This window comes from Mus musculus, chromosome 10 (assembly GCF_000001635.26).
Source record: "Mus musculus strain C57BL/6J chromosome 10, GRCm38.p6 C57BL/6J".
Lineage (NCBI taxonomy): Eukaryota > Metazoa > Chordata > Mammalia > Rodentia > Muridae > Mus > Mus musculus.
The window spans coordinates 114,891,277-114,913,936 of record NC_000076.6 but is presented as its reverse complement, the minus strand read 5'-3'; the positions used below and the strand labels follow the sequence as shown (position 1 = coordinate 114,913,936).

Genomic DNA, 22,660 nt, shown 5'->3' with positions numbered 1-22,660 from the left:
TACAAAAGGGGCTTCAAGGATTTTTCAAATCACTGAAAGAAACAAATTATTTTCACCTTCATATGTCATCCGCATTCTTGAGGAAGACATTTCTAACCACATCATCCGGACAGTGTCCCTTACCTTGGTCACAGTTCACTGTGACTTCTTTGCTCTGACCCATCTCCCCACGCCCAAAATAAACATTCTTTCGTAATAAAATAATTTTCTCAAGGAATGTATTCAATCAAAGTCATTCTTATTTTCGCTGCAGCAGCGAGCACAAACTTGTACATACTGTAAGTATTTGTTAAATGAGTCAATGAATTGCAGCTTAATTTCCAAATAGTAAACTAAGAAACATTCTTGAGAATGTTGCAAGACTTCTTCTAGTTATTTACAGGATGTAAAAGATATACTCCCTCCCTGACATTTGTAGCTTTATCACACTTGTGAATTGCATGTATCACATGGTAGTTAATTAGTACAACTCAGTTATTAATTGCTATTATGCTTAATTAGGTAATATTAATTAAAGATGCTTAATTAATACCCATGCTTCTAGTCTGAAGTTAATCTATCTGTTTATTAGTTTATCCTTCATACACGTGTTTCTGGGCATTAAGTCATGTCCTTTAAAATATACACTAATTGTGGTTTTTGTGCCTAGTTAACGTTTTAAAGCATTTCATGTTTTAAACACTTTAAGCCAAATGAAGCCTAAAGAAATGTTTGTCTGGTCTGCATGCATGTTGTTTTCTTAGAATATTAAACAATTAGCAGCATCTTAATGGAGAGAGTATTCCTAGTAAAAGCAAAACATGATTTTTTTTTTTGTTCTCTTAAAAATCAGACTTGAAAGTAATCACCTCTTCCTCCTTAGAATGACTCTATGTTGGGTTGGAATAGCCTAGGCTCCTAACGACATAGCTTGCTCTGGTTTTGAGTAGTCCTACTAGGCCCTTCCCATTCCTTTATGTTCTTTATCTGGTCATTTTAAGCTGTTAAAATTATCCTTATTTTAAAGCTCTTTCTGAAATGGGATGTGACATCAGCTCCACTCATTCATTAAGTTCCTTTCCTTTGTCCTGAGTATCAGATGAGACTATTATTTCTTGGCTTTCCAAGAAGCTGAATGTAGCTGATCCTGAGTTACAGTCAGTAAGTGGGCTGAAAGTAATGCACACCTCTTAATGTCTCTTCTGCCCACGCTCTCCATACAGCCTTCTCCATTGTTTTTCTCCTCCTTGGGGCGGGCATGTGAGCCTGAGAATCACAGAGTAGATGGAGCCTGGCTCCTTAAAGGATCCTGATTTTATGAGAACGGCTCTACCTACTGTTATGTCTCATGAGTTTTATGTGAACAAGAAATACACAGCTCTGATAAAACTATCAATTTGAGTTTGCTAATTGTGGCAGTTATCCTCTCCTTAATAAACAGGAGTGCTAATGACCTGGTAATTGCTAGGGACGGTCCCATATGAAGGCATATGAGGTCATCCACAAATGTCAAGTAGGCAGAGGAAAAGCAGGTGTAAATAGCTTTTCTCCTGGTGCTCCTATGCCTTGTGTTACCATTCAAAATCTGAATTTAGTTTAGTGTACAGTTATAGTGCATGGTATTCAGGCCCTTCTTACTAAAGGTCCGGCAGTACAAAGGGGTAGAGAAGAGAAATGTTAGGCCACTCACCTTAAAAATGCCTTCTACTCAAGGAAGTCCTGTTGTTGGCACTAACAATGCTTTCCAGATCACTGCCTTTATGGCTTTGAGTTCATCCCCTAGGTGAGTGGAATAATTTTGAATTCCTCTGCTAGTTTTGTGGAAATTTGTTGACTGAAAAGTAGAACCTAATCTATATATTTATAGAAACATGAACTTAGAGGCATCTGATACTATATACATTTAGCAGAAATAACAGTAGGTTGAGTTTCAGGGGTCTATTTGGATTATAACTATGGGTTCTTGGCCAGATTTACAGTATCAGGTATGCATTTCCTCCTGTAGAATGAGCCTTAATCAGAAGGTGGCTGGTTCCTCCTATAACCTGGTAATTGCTAGGGAATTACTTGTTATTATTGCACACATGCACACATCTTGCCATATCAGTTACTATTGTAATTCACAGGGTTCACAGCTGGGTATAAAACTATTGATGTCACAGTACCTTTCAGTACTATGAATGCTAGCCAGCAGGGAGAGAGTTTTCTGGTCATCTCGATTTCTCTATGTCCTGTGATAGTGTGTTTGGTGTCTGTAGTGAAAGCATCTCACTGTGAATTTTGGGTGGGCAACCAGGAATATTGGTAATTGTACAGGGGACCTTTTTTAAGTTCCTGACCCCCTTACATGTAGAATTTCCTTCTCTCAAATCCTTGGTGTGTCTTGAGTGTCTCAGAATTTGGTTTAATCCTAATAGGAGCAACACAGGGTTGATAGTTTACTCTGCACACAGAGGAAAAAGTAAAAATTTCCAGTTCTCATCCAGCAGGTGTAGTAGTTGGTTCACTTAGTAATTTTAACCTAAGAACCAAAGTATGAATTAAAATTTTACAAACAGCGAAGTATTTGTCTCAACTGAATAAGGAGCTCCACTTGACCTTGCCCATTGTAACCACAACAGAATTGGGGAGTAGAATTATTTGACTAACAATCCTTTGTTTTCTGGCTTCTACAAATATGTACACTACTATCCAGGTTACATCGCTTCTTCCATGCAGAAGTAGCTCCAATTAGATTGTACTAGACTCTAAATATTCATTGTCAGTTTATCTTTTGTTTTTATTGTTGTTGTTTTTTGTTTTTAAAGACAGGGTTTCTCCGTATAGCCCTGGCTGTCCTGGAACTCACTCTGTAGACCAGGCTGGCTTCGAACTCAGAAATTTGCCTGCCTCTGCCTCCCAAGTGCTGGGATTAAAGGCATGGGCCACCACGCCCCACCACGCTATGACATCTGTCACCCCATTGATTGCCAGGGTCGATTCAGCTGTTCTGGCTGGCTGGGCAGGTGTCCCCTTCCTCCCTCACTGCTCCATGTGCGCCCCTCCCGAAGCTGCATGCTCTGTCGAAGAGGATGACCTTCTCCAATAGAGGAGGACTGGTTTTCAGTCAAGGGTATAAGAATAACTGTGCTCACCTGCTAGAACCTCCAAACAGTTTATCTTATCAGTAAGTGACAGAAACGATTGTAGCCTTGGCGGTCAAGAAAGACACAAGGCACAGGATCAGCTCTCAAAGGGCTCACTGTTTCAGCGGAATAATCCCTTTCTTTACAGATTCCTGTGCCATCTGCTGTGAGTAGTACACTTGCTGGAAAACAGAATTCCTCTACTCAGTACGAGAAGTTCTCTATACTGAAGTAATTTTTAAAAAGTCACATAACACTAATCCATAATGCTTTGCAAAGTGTTTGGATTTTATTATCTCACTTGGCTTTTGTGCGCATGAAATGAGGCAGACAGTGTTACTCCAGTGTATAGACAACTGGAGTTTAGTTTCTAACCTTTATTCTAGTGGCTAGGTATGCATTCATTCATTCTAGTGCATTCATTCATTCATCCATTCATTCAATTTTTTCTTTTGTTGAAAATAGATTTCTTTTCTCATATATCTTGATTATGGTTTTCCTTTCCTCTACACCTCCTAGCTTCTCCCCACTTTCCTCCCATCCTTATCTACCCATTTTCTGACTCTCACTAGAAATAAATAGGCTTCTGAGAGTTAACAACCAAACATGGCAAAACAAGATAAAGCCCAAAACCATCACATCAAAACTAGGCAAGGCAGCCCAACACAATGAAAAGAGTCTCAAGAGCAGGCATAATAAACAGAGACACACTCATGAGTCCTACGAACATACTAAGCTAAAAGCTATAACATATATGCAGAAGACCTGATGCAGAACCATGTAGCCCTGTGGTTGCTGCTTCAGCCTCTGTGAGTTCACATGAGTTCTGATTAGTTGGTTCAGTGGGCACTGTTGTCAGCTATCCTCCATTACCTCTGGCTCTAAGACACTTTTTGTCTCCTCTTCTGCAAGATTCCATGAGATGTGAGGGGAGGGGTTTGACAGAGACATCCATTTTAGACTCTGTACATTTCTGGTTGTGGATCTCCGTATCCCATCTGCTTCCTGAGGAAGCATTTCTGTTGATGGCTGAATAAGGCACTGATCTACGAGTATAGCAGAATATCCTGAGGAGTCCTTATTTTTATCTTTCAATATGTTGTAGGAATTGGCTTATGAGATGGTGAAGACTGGGGAATGTCCTCATCTGCCATTCGGTAAACTGGAGACTCAGGAAAGTCAGCGGTATGAGTTGATCTGATGGAAGCTTGAGAAGATGGTGAGTAGGCATGAAAATGTACACAGCCACCCAGGTTTGAAGGCCCAAGAATCAGGAGAGCTGACATGAAAGAGGAGGAAAATATGGATAAATCCTGGTAAAGAGGTGGAGCCAGGGAGAGGAGGGAAGGAGAGGAACAGCAAAAATGAAAGAATGAGTAAGATTCCCCTTCCTCTGTCCATTTCTCTTTGGCTTACTGAATTAAGTTCTAATGGCTTCTGATAGCACTGTCACAGATACAAACAGAAATTATGTTTCCCCAGCTATCCCCTAGCTCAGACAATGGGTCCACAAATTAGTCATCACAGGCAGCTTAGGAAACATAGAACTAGCATTTATATCATAAAGTATGTAAAATGCTCTCAACTGCTATTGATTGTTTTACTAGAAGAAATGTAGCTAATATTGTTTCTAAGAACTTAACCTCTAATGTAAATAGTGAAATTTAAAATAGTAAAAGGTAAAAATAGTTTAGGGATATATTATGCATAGAAAATCAAGGTTATAATAGAAAGTAAATAATACAAAAAAGAGGGATAATGAAGACAAACAGAATGAAATTGTGGCCAAGGAACAGATGTGCTAATGTTTGACAAACTTGATTAACAGCAATGGCTCCTGATACAGCTCTTCCAGAAAGCAGGGATATGCAGAAATTAGGCAGCAATGACTTACATTGTTTATATGTGAGTCAGAAGAACTGGTAAGACAAATGTGAAGATTGTGCAAATGAAGGCTATTATGATTTGGAGAGAAAAGGTTCAGTAGTTGGTAGTTCAGTGTCTTGAGCAAACGGAGTTCATTACAGTCACATATAAATTCATTCTGCTGCACTGATGTTTGAATAAAACTGGACTGGTTTTCAGTTCTTTTTTTTTTAAATTACGTATTTTCCTCAATTACATTTCCAATGCTAGCCCAAAAGTCCCCCATGCCCTCCCCCCACTCCCCTACCCACCCATTCCCACTTTTTGGCCCTGGCGTTCCCCTGTACTGGGGCATATAAAGTTTGCGTGTCCTATGGGCCTCTCTTTCCAGTGATGGCCGACTAGGCCATCTTTTGATACATATGCAGCTAGAGTCAAGAGCTCCAGGGTACTGGTTAGTTCATAATGTTGTTGCACCTACAGGGTTGCAGATCTCTTTAGCTCCTTGGATACTTTCTCTAGCTCCTCCATTGGGGGCCCTGTGATCCATCCAATAGCTGACTGTGAGCATCCACTTATGTGTTTGCTAGGCCCCTGCCTAGTCTCACAAGGGACAGCTATATCAGCGTCCTTTCAGCAAACGCTTGCTAGTGTATGCAATGGTGTCATTGTTTGGAGGCTAATTATGGGATGGAAACCCGGATCTGGCAAGTCTCTAGATGGTCCATCCTTTTGTCTCAGCTCCAAACTTTGTCTCTGTAACTCCTTCCATGGGTGATTGTTTCCAATTCTAAGAAGGGGCAAAGTGTCCACACTTTGGTCTTCGTTCTTCTTCAGTTTCATTTTTCAGTTCTTTTAAGAAGCCAAAACCACCATGAAAATATATCTTTAAAACAACTGGCATCATATCAGAAGAGGAATTTCTTCTTCTCACCCAGAGAAATGCCTTAGTCAAAACTATCAGTTATTTTCTCTGTTTCTCCATTGTAAACTAAGGCAAACTGGGGTAATAATAGTAAGGTTATATGATTTTAAGAGCACTTTAAACTATGCCAGTGGAGAAGATGGGTCACAATAGAGACCGTTAGATACCATGTTGGGTTGCAGTGAATTCATGGCTGGTGTCTTAGTTCCTGTTAAGTTGTCCTGTCAAAACCACCGAACACTGAAACATCATTTAATGAATCAAGAATCAGAAAGAATAACAAACCTTTACATTTTAAGCTGGAAAGACTAAAATCAAGCATATTAGGAAAGACTTTGGGAGGAGAGAACCAGGTCCACAGTCTACTTGGGTGTTCAAGTTGACAGTTGGCTCTACAGAACTTTAGCCACTTTCTCCATGGTCTCTGTATCTGCCCACCCAGCTCACAGAAACTCAACTTTCTTTGTTCTTTCCTGTTTAGATGCTCATCTCATGAAGGGCAAGAAAAAAACTTTTTATGAACCAACTTGTTTGTATCGCTACTGATTTCTCCTTTTCAGTAAAATGAGGGTTATGAAACCTTAGCTTTGTTAAAACCTGGTATTCAGAGATAAAGGAATGAATAAATAATATAATATCTGTGTCTGGAATATCAATGAGTCTTCTTTAGTGCAATGATTTCCAATGACTGCTATAAAGAGATATAACCAGCTGCTTTTTACTTAGGTATAAATAGCGGCTTAATACTACAACTCATTTTAGGATATCCAACACTCACATTCAAAAATGCACTTGGGTTTTGAATAGTATTTTAGGTCTTAAAAGTAGGTGGTCTATCTTTAAGGAAGAATGGTAGACACCAAATCTTTCTTATTCTAAGATAGCATCCTCAGTGTGAGATAGAACCTCCAGCATGGGCCTCCACACTTGCAGTTCTGTTAATCACCACCCAAAGGAAAACACAGTCATTTATTTCAGTTCTGACAGCATACAAAATGGCAAGATTTGGTAAACAGGCAGTGCAAGTGCCAGAGAAGCTCTGCTAAAAATGTTGATTTAAAAGCAGAAAAAAAAAAACTAATAAAAACCCAGGACTAGTCACTCTGCTGAAGTTTCTGGGAAACCAATAATTTATAGAATGGAAGGATAGTCTCTTCAAAGTTCTTTATTTGGAGGCATGAGTTGGTCTTTTTGGACTTTGGGGAATCTGCTCTGATCCATTTAATGAAGGAGTCATGGAGTTCCTGGGATTTAGTAGGGACAAGGATAAAGGAAGCCACTGTGACTCTTCCACTGTGTTGTAGAAGGCTTTACAATTTAGATCCAGTCATGCTAGATGTATTCATTTCAGTTGGGGATCCTGTAAGTACTTTCTAGAAGGCAACAGATGTCACACTATACAGCAGACCTGCTGCGACAAACTTATTGGTGAAGGGGGGAGGAGTCAAAACGGCTGTCTCTGAGGATAGAAATAGCAGTAGACCAGGCTATGATGGTGGGCTTAATATGGGGAATATGCACACAGGGATAATGTGGTGACAGTAGCAATGGTGGAAACATGTCATATTGGCCAGTAGGAGTGACTGGGTTGTAAGCACCAAATCATTGAAGGCAGAGGAAGAACTTGGTTCTGGAGTGTAGATGGTTCTTAGTTGACTGACATCAATAATGTATTTTATGGTATAAAAAGCCAGTGTTTGGGATTTCACAGAGCACCCCATTAGTCCAAGACAGATAATTGACTTTACAGAATACTTACTGAGATCTGTTGAAGACTAGCTCGTGTGGACCATTGCAGAAATGTAACCAATAGTCAAGTAGCTGTTACAGTGGGGCTTCTGGTTCAACAGCTTCTTCATCCAAGAGTTTCTTGACCCACATGTGTCTGTCTTGTAGATCAGTTCTAGGATATGGTACTGGGAGACATTCTGTGTATGTAAGTCCTCCTAAAGATATTATTTAATGTCTGATAACAATTTCTATGCTGTGTCAGTTAGGTAGAGACTGGAAAGTCTATGTTGTTTCTAAAATTATACGGGTGACTGTCTACAAATAAGCAAAGGTAATTTGAGTCTACACCTTTACAAGATTTATTTTATAAATGTGCGTGTTTGTGTGTTTATGAACGTGAGTGCAGGTGTTCCAAAAGGTCAGAAGGGGCATCAATTCTTATTTAATAACTTGCTATAGAATTTCCATGACAACATTCCCTCTCTTCCTCCTTTTGTGACACTCATATAAAGCAGTCTTTCAAGTAATTACATATATGTTGGGGTTTTGGTCCACATACTGAAAAAAGAGAGAAGAGCACATGGACTACCTAATAGCTGCCTGTGGCCCTGAAACAGCTGATGTTCCAGGTGGTTATAAACCCCTCGACCTGAGTTCTGGAAAGTGAGTTCAGTTCCTTTGCAAGAAAATTATGTTTTCTTAACTATGGAGCTGTCTTTCCATCACTGATTCTGTGCCTTCTAATATGTGGACATTTAAAATGCTTGAATAGCCTCTGGTCACACCCTGAAGCATTTTATTGTTGTATTAATATTGAGAAAAATTAAGAAATGTAAAAAGAGAACTGTAAAAATATTCGTTGATTATATAACCATTCAGACAAGCCATTGAATAGTTTGTGGACTTAGAATAACAATCTGTTCTCTAAAACATGTTCATAAACGTATTGGGGATGCCTTTGCAGTATTTGATGAATCATAAAAGGGTATAAACGTGCCTTAATAACACACAAGACTCATAGCTCTTCATTATCGTTTTCTAATCAGAGACTGATGTACTCTCTAAGAACAGTATCCTCCCACTAAAGTTGAAAGCTAGTATAAACAGTAGTAAAGTTCTTGGCTGCAAAGTTGCTAAATCAAAGCTTTTCTGGGTTAGTCTTTTAAAATATGTTTTTAATTGCAAAGGAATTACATCACTTCCACCCTCCCTTTCTTCCTTCCAGCTCCTCCCCCTCCTCTTCCTTGAGTCCCTCTCATACCCCTCTCACATTGATAGCCTTTTTCTTTGAATATTTATAACACATACACATACATTCCCACACGCCCACACACATGCACCCCCCCACTCCATTGAGTTTGTTTATGTTGTTTGCATGTATATAGTTTCAAGACTGATCACTCTACATTGGACAACCAATAAGGGGCTAATCTCTTTTACAGTAGTCACTAGTTGCCTATAGTTCTTTGTGTAGGAGTGAGACAACATACAACCATCCCACTTACAAAAATGTAGCTTAAGCATTTGGGGTAAACAAAGTTAATATGTTCTGGATCTCATATTTTCTTCTTCTGAGTGTCACAGACTTGGTTGCTGTGAGATTAAAATAGGACAATGAAGATGAAATGATTGATAAAAGTCTTGTACATAGTAAGAGCTCTTATTTTACATATATCCGTATATATCAGTTATTAGTCATCCAGCTCAACAAGAAAACAGGTATAGATCCATTTGATTGTGATTCTCATTAGTAGCCATAACTATTTAATAAGGTGGCTTTGTTAAAATGAGTCTGACATAAACATTATTACCCAATTATTAAGTAAGAAACTAATAATTGAGTAAATTTTGTTTTCTGGTGCTTAAAATTGAAAGCCACCCCATTTAAAACTTGTTTTAGTATTAATATACTTATTTAGGTATTTTTATGACTATATAGAAAATACAGTGCATGTTTTGTCTTTGTGGATATTAAGTGGTACCAAAAGCCTTGCAATAAAGTCCATGTCCATTCAGATTAATATTCAGTGCATCAGAATTCTGTATTTATCCAGCATGTTAGACACTTTCATTTCAACCACAGATTTTTTTCCAATTGAGGAAGCATTTGTTCACATCTGTAAATCCCTAACACTGTATTTATGTAAAATTACACTTCAGCATAATTGCCTATGTAATTAACATTCAGGAAGAAATTATTTATTCAGGAGCACATTTTACAATTCAATTTCAGTCTCTGACAAAGAGGCTTTTAAATGTTAATCTTATAAAAGAAAATCGAGCAAATAGTAAAGGCTGTGGATTAATAAAGGACGCAGCTATTTACAGCATAGCATTTCCCCTCAGTGGGAATTACCTATTTTCCACCAAAGAGCCTAGACGTGTTTCAAATCTCAACAGGGAGTGTGGGGTTGGATCCTGTATTATGTGTATGTTAGATTTTCACATCTGGTGACCAAGTACAAAAACAAAATGCTACCAGTACATTTATTGTTGAAGTTTTGAGACAGGAAGAATAAATGCATCCCATGGTCAAGTGAAAAAAAAATGTTCAACACATATGAGGTATATTTTCCAAGTCTCAAGCCTATGGAAAGTTTTCTATTTTATATATTACATTATTGTAAGACTTATAAATAGGTTCCATAATTCTCCTACCAATTAGTTAGCAATCTTAGCAAGAAACAGTCAAGGCTCTTGAGAAATACAAGAACTATTTATACCACAATTCCAATTATTGTGGGGTTGATAAACAAATGAGGGAGGGAGGAAAAGAAGAAGTAGGGTGTCTCATATGCTGTATGCTTTTTTATCATCACAGAATATTGCTTTGAAATATATTGAATAACTTGTTAAACCCCAAAGAGAGCATAAACATTTATGAGGAAGAATGTTTCTTGTCACATATAGGATAGAAGCAAAGTCTACTTTATAACTATTCTAATTTATACACTAAAATCCATGAGGATAATTCACGGATATTGCTCCATGCTGCGACATTACCATATACGTATTAATCACACATGTATTAATGGGTAGTGCCACCATTTTGATCTGGGCCACCAGGACTGACCACTGCACCATTAATACTGTGGGATTGTTTTCATTTGTCCCAGTTGCTGATGGGCCATCAAAGTGTCAGAACCACCCCTCATTCTGTTCAAGGGTAGCTTTTCTCTAGTGGGTAAGGTACCATCGCTTTCTCCTACTCATCAATGGATGCCACACCCAGATATCCTCTCTCTTCTTAGAACCATCATTTTGCCTTCTTCTCCATTAAGCTATATACCCAAACCTCCCTCCTGACATCACCCCCTTCATTTCTTCCCTCTGACAGAGAGATATTTGATACAAATGATATTTTTAATAGTATTATTTGGGTCTCCCATTATCTCTGGACCAACCTCAATCAGGCTAAAAGCCATTTCCTATTTTACTAAAACTACCTTTATCCAAGTTTACCAGTTCCCTCTGTATTGCAAAATTCAGTAATCATTCCTTATCCCTCCTTTTCTTTGAACTTTGTCCAGCACTGGCACATGCAATGAGCCATTATTTCTGGAAATCTATGTTTGAGAGGCTTCTGGGCCTTAGCAGCTTCCCAGGATTCCCCACTGGAAGCCCTTGTCAGGATCTCCTCACCATCATTTGCGCCTTGCCTCCTCAGTTCTTCCCAGTCTTTTCTCAAACCATAGTTTCTTGAAGTTTTCTTTTGTACCATGTTTAAACCATCTGTGCATAGTGGTACAACTCTCAATTAGTTATATGTCCACAGCAGCCAAAGCCACCCTGTCCATTGGAATAATTATCACAGATGTTTGTGGCTATGTCCTCTATCATAGGGCATTGACTGGGGACTATGGGATGAGAACAAATTCGTAAAAGGAATCACCATATATCAGCTTGTTGGAAACATTTTCTTGACTCTCCTCTGTACTTGTAAAAGAATAAAAGATGCTCACCACAGCCTATGCCTCTTGTGCCAAGAAGCTCCTTTTCTCTCTGATGTCTTGTTTTCTTATCCTTTGTATCCTTATTGGAGATCCCAAAACACACAAAGGTCTTCTCCTCAGGGTCATGGTTTTTCCCTTGTCTGGGAACATTGTTTCCACTCTTACATATTGAGATCCTGCTTAGACTTTTGGTATAGTACTAACTATTTAATTCTCAGAGACATATCTTTCTGACAATAATATTTTCTTTCTATTTTCTACCATTATACCCCATTGCTCATTTATATCTATGAGTTTTTATGGTATTTTGTTCTTTTTTTAAACTAAATACAGTTCACAACTTTCATACATTCATGGTTTTAAAGAAAATGATCTTGGCCTAAATATACATATGTTCAATGGTTATTAATATTCATGAAGTTGTGCAACCTTCATGACTAATCCTGAAATATTTTGAGTTCCCCAAAGAAACCCCTTACTTACCAGCATTTAATATGCATGGAATCCAATACACAACATTTTCTGTCTGATCTGTTTTAAATGCTAAGGGTATGACATTGGAACATTATATGTAACTAATTATACTGTTGGTTATCTATTCCTGGGGATTTCCTTAATATCTCCAGATGATAGGAGACGGCCTCGGGAAGAATGGGAATACATATTGTTGGAACCTGGATAGGAGACACACCATGAGGCTATAATAAAGAACACTAAAGATCATTTTCATTTTGTCATTGAAGTGGAAATGACTAAAGAGATAGAGGAAATGATACATCTCAATACAACACCACAACATAGTTGAAGATACAAGCCAATTATACTGCTTGTACTCATCAGTATCTTTAGGAAGTTCTATGGGACAGGCAGACAGTTGGTGTAGCAGATAAAGATGCTTGCCACCCAGCTCGAGGACTTGAGTTCTACACCAGGGTATCCATGATAGAAAGAATTAACCCTTACATGAACTTCTACATGTGTGTTGACACATGCCTTCGCACACATTAAAGAGAGAGAGAGAGAGAAAGAGAGAGAGAGAGAGAGAGAGAGTTATTAACAGAACATTTTTTAAGGAAAGAGAGAAGAATCAAAAGAATGGCCCATGATCTGGCTAAGATTTTGAAGCTGCATTTCCCTTTTTTTTTTTTTTTTGTTATTTTTTTTTCCATTTTTTATTAGGTATTTAGCTCATTTACATTTCCAATGCTATACCAAAAGTCCCCCATATCCACCCACCCCCACTCCCCTGCCCACCCACTCCCCCTTTTTGGCCCTGGTGTTCCCCTGTACTGGGGCATATAAAGTTTGCAAGTCCAATGGGCCTCTCTTTCCAGTGATGGCCGACTAGGCCATCTTTTGATATATATGCAGCTAGAGTCAAGAGCTCCGGGGTACTGGTTAGTTCATAATGTTGTTCCACCTATAGGGTTGCAGATCTCTTTAGCTCCTTGGGTACTTTCTCTAGCTCCTCCATAGGGAGCCCTGTGATCCATCCATTAGCTGACTGTGAGCATCCACTTCTGTGTTTGCTAGGCCCCGGCATAGTCTCACAAGAGACAGCTACATCTGGGTCCTTTCGATAAAATCTTGCTAGTGTATGCAATGGTGTCAGCGTTTGGATGCTGATTATGGGGTGGATCCCTGGATATGGCAGTCTCTACATGGTCCATCCTTTCATCTCAGCTCCAAACTTTGTCTCTGTAACTCCTTCCATGGGTGTTTTGTTCCCAAATCTAAGGAGGGGCATAGTGTCCACACTTCAGTCTTCATTCTTCTTGAGTTTCATGTGTTTAGCAAATTATATCTTATATCTTGGGTATCCTAGGTTTGGGGCTAATATCCACTTATCAGTGAGTACATATTGTGTGAGTTTCTTTGTGAATGTGTTACCTCACTCAGGATGATGCCCTCCAGGTCCATCCATTTGGCTAGGAATTTCATAAATTCATTCTTTTTAATAGCTGAGTAGTACTCCATTGTGTAGATGTACCACATTTTCTGTATCCATTCCTCTGTTGAGGGGCATCTAGGTTCTTTCCAGCTTCTGGCTATTATAAATAAGGCTGCTATTCTCACCTGAGGAATACCGAATGGCAGAGAAGCACCTGAAAAAATGTTCAACATCCTTAATCATCAGGGAAATGCAAATCAAAACAACCCTGAGATTCCACCTCACACCAGTCAGAATGGCTAAGATCAAAAATTCAGGTGACAGCAGATGCTGGCGTGGATGTGGAGAAAGAGGAACACTCCTCCATTGTTGGTGGGAGTGCAGGCTTGTACAACCACTCTGGAAATCAGTCTGGCGGTTCCTCAGAAAATTGGACATAGTACTACCGGAGGATCCAGCAATACCTCTCCTGGGCATATATCCAGAAGATGCCCCAACTGGTAAGAAGGACACATGCTCCACTATGTTCATAGCATTTCCCCTTTATTAGCCAAACTCTGTTAGACTCAGCTGACTTCTACTTTTAGTGTTAGAGGGCTCAGGGCTCAGAGACACAAGGAAAACTCTAGGATTCCCAAGGGCTGGCAAGCCCTTTTGAGAGGTGGCTTACAGCACCCACCTGTCACCCCCACTGCGTTAAGAGGGAGGGAGGTGCCTTAATGGATGCAGCAAAGCATGTTGGGGTGGGAAGGAAGGCAATAATACAAGCTGGGAGGAGGTGAAGTCTCCTGTTGCTCACTTAGGGGAAGCAGCAAGTGTCTGCACTCTATAGTCTTTGCTAGGCAACCTCGCCATCTTCTGCCTTTCCAAATATTGGGAGCTGGTGAGAATTTCCTCTGGCCTTTGCTCATATCCCGACTGCCTCCTATTATAGAATTAGCGTCATAAAACTGTGAAAGCTATTATCAGATTTTCGCTAAAAAAAAATAGTTAATAAAGTTTCCATTTTAACACCTCCAGAATATTATCTTGTTAATTTTGAGTGAGAATATAAAATGCTAAATGAACTAGGTATTTCCCATGACCTCAACAGTGTCGTCTCTTTCCTTAAGAAACTTGTGTAGGATGCTGATCAGTCATGATGGCAGCTTGGTGGGATGCCTCAAATCACATGCTTGTTTGCTTCCTTATTTTTCATGTCATCAAATAACCTTTGATTTAAAACTCAAATCTATCCACTCTCACCCATTACCTAAACCATCTGGTGAATGTACAGGTCTGCTCGTATCCCCCCCCCCCCCCCCATGGAAGTCCTTTTCTTTTAAAATTTTTATTTTTTTTCATACATTATAACCTGACTACAGTTTCCCCTCCCTCCATTCCCTCAGCTCCTCCCTGCCTATTTTCTCTCTCCCAGAGATCCACTGCCCTTCCGTTTCCCTTCAGACAAGAGCATGCCTCCCAGTGATATTAACCGAACACGACATAGCACGGTACAATAAGACAAGGCACAAATCCTCACACCAAGACGAGGTGTGGCAACCCAGGAGGAGGAGAAGGGTCCTAAGAGCAGGCAAAGGAGCCAGAGACATACCCATCGCCATGGTTAGGAGTCACACAAGAATGCCAAGCTCTACAACTATAACATAGATGCAGTGGACCTAATGCAGACACATAGAGGCTCTGTGATTGATGCTTCAGTCTCTGGGAACCACTGGGTAATGGTGGCTCAGAACTTGTAGAGTGGCCAATCAATGACCGATCGATCTAACTTGAGGCCTTAGCCACTAGAGGGAGCTCATGTATGACACTGCCTGGATGACCAGAAACTAGAGGCTAGATAGCCCTCAAACCTAAGATAAAATCAAACATGACTGGCAAGACAAAAACAAAAACAAAAACAAAAACAAAAACAAAAACAAAACAAAGTCAATGAAATGATTCCTAATGATATTCCGCTATACTCATAGATTGGTGCATAGCCCAACTGACGTTAGAGTGGCTGCATTCAGTAACTGATGGAAACAGATGCAGCCAAACACTAGGTGGTGAACAGGGACCACCCCCACCCGCTTCCCGAACAAGAAGAGAAGAGAAGATGGTAGAGCCAGAGAGGACACAATGAACGAACTAGGCAGGTGTTTATTTTAAATTGCCTCTAACTTCATGGTAAACCTGGATCTTGAGTGTATTTATGTTCTCCTTGGTCACTGGATGCAATGACTCTCCATGCCCTCTTTATGTGATTCCTGGTCTACTGGTCTTCTGACTCTCATATAGGAAGTCCCGAGACGAGGGAAGGGGTCATTATGGCATTTATTCAATGGGTTTCTCGGGGAGTCTAACTATGGCATTGTTAGGATGCATGAATTATATAAATTTAGTACAGTTCTGGCATATGTAAGCTCTCGACAGAATTTCTTTTGATTTTTTTTTTTTTTTTGCTTTTTAAAGAAGAATAATTCATATAGCTTATGAGTTAAATAGTACTTCCCCATCGCTACCATAAAAAGCTGGTTTTGCCACATGAATGGTTTTAGCTTCCCTGCTTTTTAGTTAGAAATGTCTGTGTCTTCCTCTACTCACCTCCGAGTCCCTGTGTCTACTCTAGTTGTTAAAAAAGAATTCCGCTCTGCACAGTCCTGGAATTGCTCTGCTGTACTCAAGGAAGCACATCATGATTTCTTCAAGCCTTTTGATACTTGAAGCCAATGTCATCTTTGTTTTGGACTGCTATTTGTCCCCAGTTCAACAACCTTTGTATGTAGTTATTTAAAAAAAAAAGATTAATTAGTGGTTTCATTCATGCCCACACATGGATTTAGATGGCCATAGAGGCTGGAAGAAGGTCCAAGCCTGGTTATAGGCAGTCTGCAGTCATCCAACATGAGGACTGGAACTTGAATTTGGGTCTTCAGCAAGAGCAGTATGTACTGAGCGATCTCTCCAGCTCAGTATTTGGTTGACAGATAACTAGTTTGTGTGAGTGAACTCACCGGGATTTGTCAGTTTTATCTTGTTCTAATAGGCTAATTGTAATTATGAATTATGTATGTAACTGAATTTCTGAATTGGTACACTATTTACTTCTCTTCCATCTTTCTTATTCTTTGATTGTATTTAAGCCTTTTGAGTTTCTTTATGTAATAATGTCAAGGAGGTGGTATGATTTTCAAATCTAACTTCTCTAGTAAAGATTTTAAAGTTTTAACAGTGTGGTTTAAATTTCTGTTATTTCTTATACTTTTAACTATTTTTATTATTACGTAATGCTTTATTATGAGTTCATCTTTGTGTGTATGAGGGAAACAGAGAGAAAAGGCAAGAGAGAAGTCTTGTGAAAACAGTGTGAGAGTCCGTCACTTATTTTAGAAGTTCAGAAAATGTTGATTTGACAATGATTTTATGCGAGCACACCATTGGAGGCTTTATGTACTCTTTTACTATTCCTAATGGATGTCTTCTTGTTTTACTCATAGCTCAGCTGTATGCAAATAAGTAAGTCACCTCATGTGTCTTTGTTTGTGGGTGAAGGTTTCTAGTCCACCCTGTGTGCAGTTAATGGGGCACAAATCCATCCGAGGGCTCTAGCTTGGCAGAGGGTGTCAGATAAAAATGTTGTGCTTAACAAGCTAGGCTCACTCCTCTACCATCTTTCCCTTCCCTACCTAGCTCTCCCCCTCCCCCCTCTTTTTTCTCTACTTCCTCCTCCTCTCATCTAAAACTAGTTTAAAAAATATCACCTGCTCTCCTTCCCACCCCTCCTTCTCAGTCAAAGCACGCATTGTTGTCAATCCATGGAGATTTGGAACAGTCACACTTGACACCTGAGTGTTTCACTTGAAATTTTTGTGTTTCATAATTCATTTGAAGAAAGTTAAATCATAGTCAGGTATTTATTATTTATTTATTTTACAATTTGTGATGGGAGGATTTCAGATTATGGTTGTATGTGTATATAATGTATAATCATGTATATATATATACACATATCATATCTTTATATATACATCATATATGCATATATAATATTATACATTATATATACATATATGTATATATGTATAAATGCATACCATTATACACTTAGAGCCATGGCTTGCTCTTGAATCTACTCTCCCTCCTGCTCAGACTTGTCTAGTAGATTAAGCACGTCAACATTGTTTAGAATCTTCATGCTTTAGGTTTTCTTCTATCTAGCTTCCCATGACTTCTGGGACTCTACTTCGGTTTTATGATTTTTACTTTTTTGGCAGCTTAGACCCCCAACTCTTTGTCTCATCTCTCACTCTGGATTCGACTTAAGCTCATACTTCTTCTGTATCTTCTATCTATGCCCCAGTTGCTGTCTGTGCTTCCTCCAAAGCCATCTTCTCTTTTCATTTACTTATTTCCCTTGGCTGATCACATCAACCCATGATGCCTCCCAGCCTCCCAGTCTAGTCAGCTTTCCAGAGTTCAGCTTATCTTAATTGATTATTCAACGCTTCTGGGTGACATCTCAGAGGCACCTCAAGCATCTCCAACTCTAAACTCATTCCTTTGGTCTCAGCTCTTCCTCATTTTGAAAACTTTATTTCTCAGGGTTATTGTCAAGTTAGACAGGAATAAGATTTGGCCTTTAATGTTGGAAGCTGCCTTAGAGAAAAAACGACTTTGACAACACCAGAATGTACCCTTTTATGCAGCAGAATTACAAACAGAATAATGAGCTTCTCTCTCTCTCTCTCTCTCTCTCTCTCTCTCTCTCTCTCTCTCTCTCTCTCTCTCTCTCTCTCTCTCTCTGTGCTTGTGTGTGTGTGTGTTACCCCACCCCCATCCCTCCATCAGCATTTTTAATACCCAGTTTAGTTGAGTTGCTTGGATCTCCATCAGATCATGAAAAAAGACTTCTTTAAAATTTAAACACAAACTTGTCAGGACTAAGTGGAATCACAAGCTTCATTCACATGGTACTTCTTAAGTGGGGAGCTACCTAAGCTATGATGGCCAGGAATTTACAATGAAGACATAAAATAGCATTTTATCCTGGTGAAATAGCGTTACCATCCCTGAAAGGGACCTGTTTGATAAATAGTCTGAGGCTACAGCTCTGTGGTCTATGTTCCAGCCTCCCAGGTTGGTTGTCCTCCAGCTCCATGAACTTTTGGCTCTTTTGGGTTTCTTTTTTCATGCTTCCTTGTAATCTGTTTTCCACTAAAATTTTATTCATCATTCAAAACTCAGGTCAAATGCTACCATCTCTTTGAAGCTATAATTCCCTGAATTATAATTAATTACCTGTTTTGTGCTATCAAAACACTCTCTTTTCATTTAGGATTGTTTTCTAAGATACACACACATAAATATATATTATATATTACACATATATAATACATATTTATTATATATATATTACTCCTTTAATGTTCTCCACTGCACATTACAGTGTTAAGTATAGTCATACAAAGAGATATCCTACATGTCCATCGTGCATGACTGAAGCTCTATATCTGCTAGATAGCAACTCTCCGTTCCTTTTCTCATCTCTGGTCCTGACAAATGCTATTCTACTGTCTTCTTTTATTAGTGTCATTGTCTTTGCTACCATACAAAAAAGTGAAATTGAACAGTGTTTGTCATTGCGTGGCTGGCTTATTTCACTTAGAATGAATGATGTCTCCAGTTCCGGATGTGTTATGGGCTGATGGTCTTTCCTCCTCAAAGAATGGGTGTTTCATTCAGTTATACATAGTATGCCATGCACTCACTCACGATAGGACATTTTGCGATGTCACCATTCAACCTCTGAGAATAGAACTGCAACCAACATGGTGTGCAAATATCTCTTGAAGGCTGTCTTCAAGGTTTTGGAGCTATACTTAGAAAAGAGTGTCTCTCCATTTAGTTTGATGCTGGCTACTGGTTTGCTGTAGATTGCTTTTATCATGGTTAGGTATGGGCCTTGAATTTTTGATCTTTCCAAGACTTTTATCATGAAGGGGTGTTGGATTTTGTCAAATGCTTTCTCAGCATCTAACAAGATGACTATGTGGTTTTTGTCTTTGAGTTTCCTTATATAGTGGATTACGTTGATGGATTTCCCTATATTAAACCATCCCTGCATCCCTGGGATGAAGCCTACTTGGTCATGATGGATGATCATTTTGATGTGTTCTTAGAAAAGAGGTTGCTAAGCCAGTAGTGGAGTAATCCTAATTTTTGGAGTGGATCTTTTTTGTTTGCTTTCCAGAGTGGTTGCACCATTTATAACTCCACCAGCACTACATGGTTCTTAATTTTTTCATATCCTTGCCAGCACTTCTATTTTCCTATTTGTTGATAATGGATATGATTTATGTATCAGTATGCTAAAATATTAATTCAGTCTTGCCTTTTAGTGAGTTGTTTTCTTCTCTCTCTCTCTTTTCTTTCTTTCTTTTGTTAACTAACCATGTTACAGGAGTTGCCTAGTACCTAGCTCACAGTAGGTGCCCTTTACCTCTTCATTATGTTAACTCCTGTTATAAGGTAAGTACCTGTCATAGCTTGAATAGTTATGGCCCCCATAGACTCATGTGTTTGAATGCTTGGTCCATCAGGAGCGACACTAGTAAGAGGTGTGGCCTTCTTGTTGGAGGAAGTGTGTGACTGTCAGGGTAGGCTTTGAAGTCTCCTATGCTCAATCTACATCTAGACACAGTCTCCTGCTGCTTTCGGATCAAATTGTAGGACTCTCAGCTCCATCTCCAGCACCATGTCTGCCTGAATGCTGCCATGTTTTCTGACATGAAGCTAATGGATTAAACTTCTGAAGCCGTCAGCCAGCCTCACTGAGTTGTTGCCTTTAATAAGAGTTGCCCTGCAGGCTAGAGAGATGGCTCAGCAGTTAAGAGCACTGACTGCTGTTCCAGAGGACCTGAGTTCAATTCCCAGCACCCACATGTTGGCTCACAACCACCTGTAATGGGATCTGATGACCCCCTTCTGGTGTGCCTGAGAAGAGCATCAGTGTATTTACATACATAAAATATAAGTCTTAAAAAAAAAAGAGTTGCCCTGGTCATGGGTGTCTCTTCACAGCAATGGAAATCCTAAGACAATACCCCAAACTTTATTTACTGGTCATGCCTCTGCTACCAAGTTTGGAGAGTTCTGATCTTTCAACATTAGACATAACTAAGGGTCACCATTATTCGTGTTTGCAGCTCATTTGATTGCCTTCTTATAATTATTTCATCACTATCAAAGCCAAGTTTTTTTTTTTTTAAAAATCACATAACTATATTGCCTTGTACATACTTATTTCATTTTGAAATAAAGTGGTGCCAGGCGGGAGGGTGGAGAGGGAGCTCAGCCATACAACTATTGCTAAGCCTTCGTTAGGTTCTGGGTTCAATCCTCTCAACCAAAATAAATAAATAAATAAATAAATAAATAAATAAATAAATAAGTAAGTGAAAGTTACATGTTGACTAGTGTTTTTATGTATAGCAAACATGCCTATAAGACACTATTTTACATGTGATAAACTGAGCTTGACAATTGACAGCAACTCATGGAGAATAAAGAAACTTGCTGAAGGCAGTTGGGGCCACTTGATTTATTGAACAGAGTGTGATGGAAATAAGACTTCTACCCTGTCTCTGTTAGTGATATACTCTCAGGTTCTCAGCGTTTTCTATTACAGCTTGCTAAAGCACACCAATAAATCTCTACATTTTACTTGTGGTGATATTTTATCTTTCTCTCGGACATATGCTTGTATTTGATCCTTTTGAGAATTTTTAAAAGCCTGTCTCCCTCATAAGATTGCCTATTATAGCTGAAGACCATGTCCATATAGAAAATGGGAAAAGGACAGCCAGGTTCTTACATAAGGCCCAGTCACATTAGTTTAGATCAAAAGTGCTTATTCTATTTTTCGGTCTTGTGCCACCTGATAGTTGAATATGACTTTAGGCAAACCAAGAAAGCATAAGCACTCACAGACAGTCAAAAGGCCACAGTTGAATGTCTTATGACTTGAATTGAACCATGTCTTGAGGGGCAAACTTAGGCACCAAATGTCAATGTGCACTCTAGGGGTACTTGTTTAGAAATAGTTGACTTAATACCTGAGTTGGGCCCAAAGTACAAAGAATTATTTCATCTGTTTCAGTAGAGTGCTTTAAGATAAGCCTCCCTTCCTAGGTGTGGGTTGCTGGCCAGGAGACTGACTTGGCTTCATTGGAAATAGCTCTGCTCCCAGGCCAGGGACTCTATTTTCTTCATCAAAAGGGGTTTTCCTCTTAACAAGTCCTCATTACTATTTAAACACTGTGTCTCTCTAAAGGTTCTAGAATAATTTAGGAATGAAGCCAGAGGGCAGAGTTCCCAAAGCACTTTTGGCATGTTTTTTTGGCTTCAGGAAAAGATGGAGCTGTCAGGAACCCCAAGGATATTTCTGACTTCTAGTAAAAAAAGGGAGAGAGAGAGAGAGATTGGTTACTTCTTTGCAGGGAGGGGTGTCTTTACCGTAAACTGCCCAGCCAACTCCTACCCCCTGTTCTTATCCCTCGTCCTTCTGATGAGGTAGCCCCAAGTGTCAGTATGAAGTCAGGATGATGATTGATTGAGTGTGATTTTGGGATACCCAATTTAGTCAGTGGGTCAATCTAAGACCCCAAGTATTGATATACGGAGGAAAAAAAGGAAGGACAGTCATTTTAATATATAGTAAGAATTCAATATTTATGAACGTGATTATGAAAGTAAAACCTCAACACAAAAACAGAGTCATAATTATTCTGGTGAAATGTTTGTGCTACCCTTGTGAACAAGAGAATTCCTAAAAGAAGCTGTGCCTGTCTGTCAACAAAATCTCCTGGAAGGAGTTTATGTCTGCAGAGACTGACTGCAATTTCAGTACTGTTGAGAGACTGGGATTTTGTGAGTTCACATCAATGCCTAATGCCTGTGTTTTGCTATTTGGGGTACTCACCTCCCCAACAGTAGGTCCTCAAATTTTTCCTGCTTCCTTTTGAGATCACACCGGTTTCTTCGTGGATAACTCTGGGGAAAGGTGTCCGGAGATCTTTGGATACCAATAATTTTTGTCTTTTTGATGTCTGCTCCTCGGGAGGCATAGAGGAGCACAGCCTCTCATCGGTCACTGGCCATCAAAATCCCTTCTGTTGCCCACTCTGTTGTCCCATATTTTGCCACATGG

At 39.3% G+C, this 22,660-nt stretch overlaps 1 long non-coding RNA gene across 2 annotated transcripts in view; it reads left to right on the top strand.

Annotated features, from left to right (window-relative positions):
* The window catches only part of Gm40767, a 90,452-nt gene that overhangs the window by 3,165 nt on the left and 64,627 nt on the right, over positions 1-22,660 (top strand). The window contains exons 2-3 of one of the 2 annotated variants that reach the window (XR_872048.1): positions 4,210-4,323; positions 6,377-6,494. This is a non-coding gene — a long non-coding RNA (predicted gene, 40767). Of the gene's footprint in view, positions 1-4,209; positions 4,324-6,376; positions 6,495-22,660 lie in introns of those variants that run through there. The other variant, XR_872047.3, reaches the window with a different exon arrangement.